Below are 11,209 nucleotides of genomic sequence, written 5' to 3'. Positions count from 1 at the left end.
CTCTTCCTAATTCATTCTTTTCCCACCTGTATTTTGTCAGGCCAGTGAACATGGTGTTAAACTGTACTATTTGTATGGACCCTAGGTTACCCTTTCCCTTAGTTATCATACTAACTGAATGTCCTATAACCTTAATTAGTGCTCCTGCTCACCTGATGTACCATGCCAGGTGTGTATAATACTGACGTTAATGAGAGAGGGAAGGGGTTAAGGTGTGGTCCTGCTCACCTGATGTACCATGCCAGGTGTGTATAATACTGACGTTAATGAGAGAGGGAAGGGGTTTTAAGGTGTGGTCCTGCTCACCTGATGTACCATGCCAGGTGTGTATAATACTGACGTTAATGAGAGAGGGAAGGGGTTTTAAGGTGTGGTCCTGCTCACCTGATGTACCATGCCAGGTGTGTATAATACTGACGTTAATGAGAGAGGGAAGGGGTTAAGGTGTGCTCCTGCTCACCTGATGTACCATGCCAGGTGTGTATAATACTGACGTTAATGAGAGAGGGAAGGGTTAAGGTGTGGTCCTGCTCACCTGATGTACCATGCCAGGTGTGTATAATACTGACGTTAATGAGAGAGGGAAGGGGTTAAGGTGTGGTCCTGCTCACCTGATGTACCATGCCAGGTGTGTATAATACTGACGTTAATGAGAGAGGGAAGGGGTTAAGGTGTGGTCCTGCTCACCTGATGTACCATGCCAGGTGTGTATAATACTGACGTTAATGAGAGAGGGAAGGGGTTAAGGTGTGGTCCTGCTCACCTGATGTACCATGCCAGGTGTTTATAATACTGACGTTAATGAGAGAGGGAAGGGGTTTTAAGGTGTGGTCCTGCTCACCTGATGTACCATGCCAGGTGTGTATAATACTGACGTTAATGAGAGAGGGAAGGGTTAAGGTGTGGTCCTGCTCACCTGATGTACCATGCCAGGTGTGTATAATACTGACGTTAATGAGAGAGGGAAGGGGTTTTAAGGTGTGGTCCTGCTCACCTGATGTACCATGCCAGGTGTGTATAATACTGACGTTAATGAGAGAGGGAAGGGGTTAAGGTGTGGTCCTGCTTACCTGATGTACCATGCCAGGTGTGTATAATACTGACGTTAATGAGAGAGGGAAGGGGTTAAGGTGTGGTCCTGCTCACCTGATGTACCATGCCAGGTGTGTATAATACTGACGTTAATGAGAGAGGGAAGGGGTTTTAAGGTGTGGTCTTTACTCCCAAATGTCACTTAAATATAGCTTCCAAATGAAGAGAGACAATGATACATAAAGTAATCTGGGGAAAAAATTATATTTTATGGACAATGGTGGATGGTTCTTAAAATAACCTTTGTGTTATTGGGCTCTTCAAAGAGCTGTTTCCCTCCACGGCAAACTGCCATGGAACTTCACCTGCTGGCGATGAGAAGTAGGTGGTCAGCTTCTCCCTCACCTGGAGTGCCTGTCTGGGGGCGTTGTTGGCACCTGCCCTGGTGACATCAGGTAGGTGACCATTTGGCGTGCCCATCTCCATCCGGAGCGGCTCCTGGAATGACCTCCGCAGGTAGTTGTGGAGAACACGTGGCCTTCACACAGGCATCGACATTTGAGGGGCTGAGACCAAGCACTCTCCGATACATTCTCCACCGGGCTGCCAGAATCCCAAAGGCGCATTCAACAACTAACCTTGCCCTGGACAGTCGTTTGTTAAAGATCCTTACAGGCTTTGGCAATGGCAGCTGGCGTCCAGCGTAGGGCCACATGAGGTTGGGTCTTAAAGGGAAGGCCTCGTCGCCGACGACGACGTGAGGAACAGGTCCCAGGTCTTCAGCCCCAGGGAGTGATGCAGGTGGTGGAATCTCCAGGGTGCCATCCTGAAGTGCCTGGCCAAAGGCAGAGTCCCGGAGGGTCCCGCCATCACTTCCCATAAGCACCAACATCGACAACACGGAAACAGTAGAGGCCATCTACTACAGCCAAGAGTACAACTTCATATGTACCCTTGTACACATTGTACCATTTACAATGTGACCCAGTTCAATGGGTCTGAACAGAACTGGGGGATGTCAGACATGAAGATGTCTAAACACAACTGGAATATCATTAGTTTGTGATTCATTGTTAATGGATTTTCAATCAGGAACACAGAGGAACAACCTGACAACATAACAATGTGTGGGTGGGTGGAGATCTAATATTGTTTTGTGACAAACACTAAAGCATGATATTCTAATAAATCTACACCCTATTCCCTACGTAGAACACTACTTTAGACCTGGTCAGAAGCACCGTAGTGCACTACGTAGGGAATAGGGAACCATTTGGAACAGAGACCAGTAATTCCCCTGAATATCTTTCTCTTCCTCATCTGGTTTCTTGAACAGCCCTTCACTCCTCCCCTCTTCCTCTTCCTCCCTTTTCATTCTATTCTATCAGCCACACCACTAGCTCACCTCCACACAATCCATTTACAAGTTAAAGACTCACCTTGGAATAAATAACAAAGGAAAACTATTACTAGATGAAGTTTAGTGTTGGATTTTTTATTTCCCATCACCATAAATCATATTTAATCACTGAAAACATCAATTAGGGCCGAGCTGATCAATGATACTGAGGAGAATTACATAGAGACAGAGAACTAACTGAGAAAACATATCAATGGTTCTGAATGACAACCAACATACATCACCACCAGACATCATGATTCATGGAAATGGACCCTACTACAGTTTAACCAGCTCAGCTATAGACTACACCAGCATGACTAGTATCTATGTGGACCCTACTACAGTTTAACCAGCTCAGCTATAGACTACACCAGCATGACTAGTATCTATGTGGACCCTACTACAGTTTAACCAGCTCAGCTATAGACTACACCAGCATGACTAGTATCTATGTGGACCCTACTACAGTTTAACCAGCTCAGCTATAGACTACACCAGCATGACTAGTATCTATGTGGACCCTACTACAGTTTAACCAGCTCAGCTATAGACTACACCAGCATGACTAGTATCTATGTGGACCCTACTACAGTTTAACCAGCTCAGCTATAGACTACACCAGCATGACTAGTATCTATGTGGACCCTACTACAGTTTAACCAGCTCAGCTATAGACTACACCAGCATGACTAGTATCTATGTGGACCCTACTACAGTTTAACCAGCTCAGCTATAGACTACACCAGCATGACTAGTATCTATGTGGACCCTACTACAGTTTAACCAGCTCAGCTATAGACTACACCAGCATGACTAGTATCTATGTGGACCCTACTACAGTTTAACCAGCTCAGCTATAGACTACACCAGCATGACTAGTATCTATGTGGACCCTACTACAGTTTAACCAGCTCAGCTATAGACTACACCAGCATGACTAGTATCTATGTGGACCCTACTACAGTTTAACCAGCTCAGCTATAGACTACACCAGCATGACTAGTATCTATGTGGACCCTACTACAGTTTAACCAGCTCAGCTATAGACTACACCAGCATGACTAGTATCTATGTGGACCCTACTACAGTTTAACCAGCTCAGCTATAGACTACACCAGCATGACTAGTATCTATGTGGACCCTACTACAGTTTAACCAGCTCAGCTATAGACTACACCAGCACGACTAGTATCTATGTGGACCCTACTACAGTTTAACCAGCTCAGCTATAGACTACACCAGCACGACTAGTATCTATGTGGACCCTACTACAGTTTAACCAGCTCAGCTATAGACTACACCAGCACGACTAGTATCTATGTGGACCCTACTACAGTTTAACCAGCTCAGCTATAGACTACACCAGCACGACTAGTATCTATGTGGACCCTACTACAGTTTAACCAGCTCAGCTATAGACTACACCAGCACGACTAGTATCTATGTGGACCCTACTACAGTTTAACCAGCTCAGCTATAGACTACACCAGCACGACTAGTATCTATGTGGACCCTACTACAGTTTAACCAGCTCAGCTATAGACTACACCAGCGTGACTAGTATCTATGTGGACCCTACTACAGTTTAACCAGCTCAGCTATAGACTACACCAGCGTGACTAGTATCTATGTGGACCCTACTACAGTTTAACCAGCTCAGCTATAGACTACACCAGCATGACTAGTATCTATGTGGACCCTACTACAGTTTAACCAGCTCAGCTATAGACTACACCAGCATGACTAGTATCTATGTGGACCCTACTACAGTTTAACCAGCTCAGCTATAGACTACACCAGCATGACTAGTATCTATGTGGACCCTACTACAGTTTAACCAGCTCAGCTATAAACTACACCAGCATGACTAGTATCTATGTGGACCCTACTACAGTTTAACCAGCTCAGCTATAGACTACACCAGCATGACTAGTATCTATGTGGACCCTACTACAGTTTAACCAGCTCAGCTATAGACTACACCAGCATGACTAGTATCTATGTGGACCCTACTACAGTTTAACCAGCTCAGCTATAGACTACACCAGCATGACTAGTATCTATGTGGGCCCTACTACAGTTTAACCAGCTCAGCTATAGACTACACCAGCGTGACTAGTATCTATGTGGACCCTACTACAGTTTAACCAGCTCAGCTATAGACTACACCAGCGTGACTAGTATCTATGTGGACCCTAATACAGTTTAACCAGCTCAGCTATAGACTACACCAGCGTGACTAGTATCTATGTGGACCCTACTACAGTTTAACCAGCTCAGCTATAGACTACACCAGCGTGACTAGTATCTATGTGGACCCCACTACAGTTTAACCAGCTCAGCTATAGACTACACCAGCGTGACTAGTATCTATGTGGACCCCACTACAGTTTAACCAGCTCAGCTATAGACTACACCAGCGTGACTAGTATCTATGTGGACCCTACTACAGTTTAACCAGCTCAGCTATAGACTACACCAGCGTGACTAGTATCTATGTGGACCCTACTACAGTTTAACCAGCTCAGCTATAGACTACACCAGCGTGACTAGTATCTATGTGGACCCTACTACAGTTTAACCAGCTCAGCTATAGACTACACCAGCATGACTAGTATCTATGTGGACCCTACTACAGTTTAACCAGCTCAGCTATAGACTACACCAGCATGACTAGTATCTATGTGGACCCTACTACAGTTTAACCAGCTCAGCTATAGACTACACCAGCATGACTAGTATCTATGTGGACCCTACTACAGTTTAACCAGCTCAGCTATAGACTACACCAGCACGACTAGTATCTATGTGGACCCTACTACAGTTTAACCAGCTCAGCTATAGACTACACCAGCACGACTAGTATCTATGTGGACCCTACTACAGTTTAACCAGCTCAGCTATAGACTACACCAGCACGACTAGTATCTATGTGGACCCTACTACAGTTTAACCAGCTCAGCTATAGACTACACCAGCACGACTAGTATCTATGTGGACCCTACTACAGTTTAACCAGCTCAGCTATAGACTACACCAGCGTGACTAGTATCTATGTGGACACTACTACAGTTTAACCAGCTCAGCTATAGACTACACCAGCGTGACTAGTATCTATGTGGACCCTACTACAGTTTAACCAGCTCAGCTATAGACTACACCAGCGTGACTAGTATCTATGTGGACCCTACTACAGTTTAACCAGCTCAGCTATAGACTACACCAGCGTGACTAGTATCTATGTGGACCCTACTACAGTTTAACCAGCTCAGCTATAGACTACACCAGCGTGACTAGTATCTATGTGGACCCTAATACAGTTTAACCAGCTCAGCTATAGACTACACCAGCGTGACTAGTATCTATGTGGACCCTACTACAGTTTAACCAGCTCAGCTATAGACTACACCAGCATGACTAGTATCTATGTGGACCCTACTACAGTTTAACCAGCTCAGCTATAGACTACACCAGCATGACTAGTATCTATGTGGACCCCACTACAGTTTAACCAGCTCAGCTATAGACTACACCAGCATGACTAGTATCTATGTGGACCCCACTACAGTTTAACCAGCTCAGCTATAGACTACACCAGCATGACTAGTATCTATGTGGACCCTACTACAGTTTAACCAGCTCAGCTATAGACTACACCAGCATGACTAGTATCTATGTGGACCCTACTACAGTTTAACCAGCTCAGCTATAGACTACACCATCATGACTAGTATCTATGTGGACCCTACTACAGTTTAACCAGCTCAGCTATAGACTACACCAGCATGACTAGTATCTATGTGGACCCTACTACAGTTTAACCAGCTCAGCTATAGACTACACCAGCATGACTAGTATCTATGTGGACCCTACTACAGTTTAACCAGCTCAGCTATAGACTACACCAGCATGACTAGTATCTATGTGGACCCTACTACAGTTTAACCAGCTCAGCTATAGACTACACCAACATGACTAGTATCTATGTGGACCCTACTACAGTTTAACCAGCTCAGCTATAGACTACACCAGCATGACTAGTATCTATGTGGACCCTACTACAGTTTAACCAGCTCAGCTATAGACTACACCAGCATGACTAGTATCTATGTGGACCCTACTACAGTTTAACCAGCTCAGCTATAGACTACACCAGCATGACTAGTATCTATGTGGACCCTACTACAGTTTAACCAGCTCAGCTATAGACTACACCAGCATGACTAGTATCTATGTGGACCCTACTACAGTTTAACCAGCTCAGCTATAGACTACACCAGCATGACTAGTATCTATGTGGACCCTACTACAGTTTAACCAGCTCAGCTATAGACTACACCAGCATGACTAGTATCTATGTGGACCCTACTACAGTTTAACCAGCTCAGCTATAGACTACACCAGCATGACTAGTATCTATGTGGACCCTACTACAGTTTAACCAGCTCAGCTATAGACTACACCAGCATGACTAGTATCTATGTGGACCCTACTACAGTTTAACCAGCTCAGCTATAGACTACACCAGCATGACTAGTATCTATGTGGACCCTACTACAGTTTAACCAGCTCAGCTATAGACTACACCAGCATGACTAGTATCTATGTGGACCCTACTACAGTTTAACCAGCTCAGCTATAGACTACACCAGCATGACTAGTATCTATGTGGACCCTACTACAGTTTAACCAGCTCAGCTATAGACTACACCAGCATGACTAGTATCTATGTGGACCCTACTACAGTTTAACCAGCTCAGCTATAGACTACACCAGCATGACTAGTATCTATGTGGACCCTACTACAGTTTAACCAGCTCAGCTATAGACTACACCAGCATGACTAGTATCTATGTGGACCCTACTACAGTTTAACCAGCTCAGCTATAGACTACACCAGCATGACTAGTATCTATGTGGACCCTACTACAGTTTAACCAGCTCAGCTATAAACTACACCAGCATGACTAGTATCTATGTGGACCCTACTACAGTTTAACCAGCTCAGCTATAGACTACACCAGCATGACTAGTATCTATGTGGACCCTACTACAGTTTAACCAGCTCAGCTATAGACTACACCAGCATGACTAGTATCTATGTGGACCCTACTACAGTTTAACCAGCTCAGCTATAGACTACACCAGCATGACTAGTATCTATGTGGGCCCTACTACAGTTTAACCAGCTCAGCTATAGACTACACCAGCATGACTAGTATCTATGTGGACCCTACTACAGTTTAACCAGCTCAGCTATAGACTACACCAGCGTGACTAGTATCTATGTGGACCCTAATACAGTTTAACCAGCTCAGCTATAGACTACACCAGCGTGACTAGTATCTATGTGGACCCTACTACAGTTTAACCAGCTCAGCTATAGACTACACCAGCATGACTAGTATCTATGTGGACCCCACTACAGTTTAACCAGCTCAGCTATAGACTACACCAGCATGACTAGTATCTATGTGGACCCCACTACAGTTTAACCAGCTCAGCTATAGACTACACCAGCGTGACTAGTATCTATGTGGACCCTACTACAGTTTAACCAGCTCAGCTATAGACTACACCAGCATGACTAGTATCTATGTGGACCCTACTACAGTTTAACCAGCTCAGCTATAGACTACACCAGCGTGACTAGTATCTATGTGGACCCTACTACAGTTTAACCAGCTCAGCTATAGACTACACCAGCATGACTAGTATCTATGTGGACCCTACTACAGTTTAACCAGCTCAGCTATAGACTACACCAGCATGACTAGTATCTATGTGGACCCTACTACAGTTTAACCAGCTCAGCTATAGACTACACCAGCATGACTAGTATCTATGTGGACCCTACTACAGTTTAACCAGCTCAGCTATAGACTACACCAGCACGACTAGTATCTATGTGGACCCTACTACAGTTTAACCAGCTCAGCTATAGACTACACCAGCACGACTAGTATCTATGTGGACCCTACTACAGTTTAACCAGCTCAGCTATAGACTACACCAACACGACTAGTATCTATGTGGACCCTACTACAGTTTAACCAGCTCAGCTATAGACTACACCAGCACGACTAGTATCTATGTGGACCCTACTACAGTTTAACCAGCTCAGCTATAGACTACACCAGCACGACTAGTATCTATGTGGACCCTACTACAGTTTAACCAGCTCAGCTATAGACTACACCAGCACGACTAGTATCTATGTGGACCCTACTACAGTTTAACCAGCTCAGCTATAGACTACACCAGCACGACTAGTATCTATGTGGACCCTACTACAGTTTAACCAGCTCAGCTATAGACTACACCAGCACGACTAGTATCTATGTGGACACTACTACAGTTTAACCAGCTCAGCTATAGACTACACCAGCGTGACTAGTATCTATGTGGACCCTACTACAGTTTAACCAGCTCAGCTATAGACTACACCAGCGTGACTAGTATCTATGTGGACCCTACTACAGTTTAACCAGCTCAGCTATAGACTACACCAGCGTGACTAGTATCTATGTGGACCCTACTACAGTTTAACCAGCTCAGCTATAGACTACACCAGCGTGACTAGTATCTATGTGGACCCTAATACAGTTTAACCAGCTCAGCTATAGACTACACCAGCGTGACTAGTATCTATGTGGACCCTACTACAGTTTAACCAGCTCAGCTATAGACTACACCAGCGTGACTAGTATCTATGTGGACCCTACTACAGTTTAACCAGCTCAGCTATAGACTACACCAGCATGACTAGTATCTATGTGGACCCCACTACAGTTTAACCAGCTCAGCTATAGACTACACCAGCATGACTAGTATCTATGTGGACCCCACTACAGTTTAACCAGCTCAGCTATAGACTACACCAGCATGACTAGTATCTATGTGGACCCTACTACAGTTTAACCAGCTCAGCTATAGACTACACCAGCATGACTAGTATCTATGTGGACCCTACTACAGTTTAACCAGCTCAGCTATAGACTACACCATCATGACTAGTATCTATGTGGACCCTACTACAGTTTAACCAGCTCAGCTATAGACTACACCAGCATGACTAGTATCTATGTGGACCCTACTACAGTTTAACCAGCTCAGCTATAGACTACACCAGCATGACTAGTATCTATGTGGACCCTACTACAGTTTAACCAGCTCAGCTATAGACTACACCAGCATGACTAGTATCTATGTGGACCCTACTACAGTTTAACCAGCTCAGCTATAGACTACACCAGCATGACTAGTATCTATGTGGACCCTACTACAGTTTAACCAGCTCAGCTATAGACTACACCAGCATGACTAGTATCTATGTGGACCCTACTACAGTTTAACCAGCTCAGCTATAGACTACACCAGCATGACTAGTGTCTATGTGGACCCTACTACAGTTTAACCAGCTCAGCTATAGACTACACCAGCATGACTAGTATCTATGTGGACCCTACTACAGTTTAACCAGCTCAGCTATAGACTACACCAGCATGACTAGTATCTATGTGGACCCTACTACAGTTTAACCAGCTCAGCTATAGACTACACCAGCATGACTAGTATCTATGTGGACCCTACTACAGTTTAACCAGCTCAGCTATAGACTACACCAGCATGACTAGTATCTATGTGGACCCTACTACAGTTTAACCAGCTCAGCTATAGACTACACCAGCATGACTAGTATCTATGAGGACCCTACTACAGTTTAACCAGCTCAGCTATAGACTACACCAGCATGACTAGTATCTATGTGGACCCTACTACAGTTTAACCAGCTCAGCTATAGATTACACCAGCATGACTAGTATCTATGTGGACCCTACTACAGTTTAACCAGCTCAGCTATAGACTACACCAGCATGACTAGTATCTATGTGGACCCTACTACAGTTTAACCAGCTCAGCTATAGACTACACCAGCATGACTAGTATCTATGTGGACCCTACTACAGTTTAACCAGCTCAGCTATAGACTACACCAGCATGACTAGTATCTATGTGGGCCCTACTACAGTTTAACCAGCTCAGCTATAGACTACACCAGCATGACTAGTATCTATGTGGACCCTACTACAGTTTAACCAGCTCAGCTATAGATTACACCAGCATGACTAGTATCTATGTGGACCCTACTACAGTTTAACCAGCTCAGCTATAGACTACACCAGCATGACTAGTATCTATGTGGACCCTACTACAGTTTAACCAGCTCAGCTATAGACTACACCAGCATGACTAGTATCTATGTGGACCCTACTACAGTTTAACCAGCTCAGCTATAGACTACACCAGCATGACTAGTATCTATGTGGACCCTACTACAGTTTAACCAGCTCAGCTATAGACTACACCAGCATGACTAGTATCTATGTGGACCCTACTACAGTTTAACCAGCTCAGCTATAGACTACACCAGCACCACTAGTATCTATGTGGACCCTACTACAGTTTAACCAGCTCAGCTATAGACTACACCAGCACGACTAGTATCTATGTGGACCCTACTACAGTTTAACCAGCTCAGCTATAGACTACACCAGCATGACTAGTATCTATGCGGACCCTACTACAGTTTAACCAGCTCAGCTATAGACTACACCAGCATGACTAGTATCTATGCGGACCCTACTACAGTTTAACCAGCTCAGCTATAGACTACACCAGCATGACTAGTATCTATGCGGACCCTACTACAGTTTAACCAGCTCAGCTATAGACTACACCAGCATGACTAGTATCTATGTGGACCCTACTACA

General features: G+C 44.6%; 1 protein-coding gene across 1 annotated transcript in view; it reads right to left on the bottom strand.

The window, feature by feature from the left end:
• Window positions 1-10,737: 10,737 nt before the first annotated feature.
• The window catches only part of LOC145867200 (tripartite motif-containing protein 16-like), a 9,932-nt gene continuing 9,460 nt past the window's right edge, over window positions 10,738-11,209 (bottom strand). Inside the window, exon 6 of the mRNA XM_082971251.1 lies at window positions 10,738-11,209. This exon is cut by the window's right edge and continues 1,130 nt beyond it. The gene's annotated coding sequence lies outside the window, so the exon portion shown is untranslated.

Source organism: Salmo salar, unplaced genomic scaffold (assembly GCF_965601325.2).
Source record: "Salmo salar unplaced genomic scaffold, fSalSal1 ptg000221l, whole genome shotgun sequence".
NCBI lineage: Eukaryota > Metazoa > Chordata > Actinopteri > Salmoniformes > Salmonidae > Salmo > Salmo salar.
This window is presented reverse-complemented; position numbering and strand designations above follow the sequence as displayed.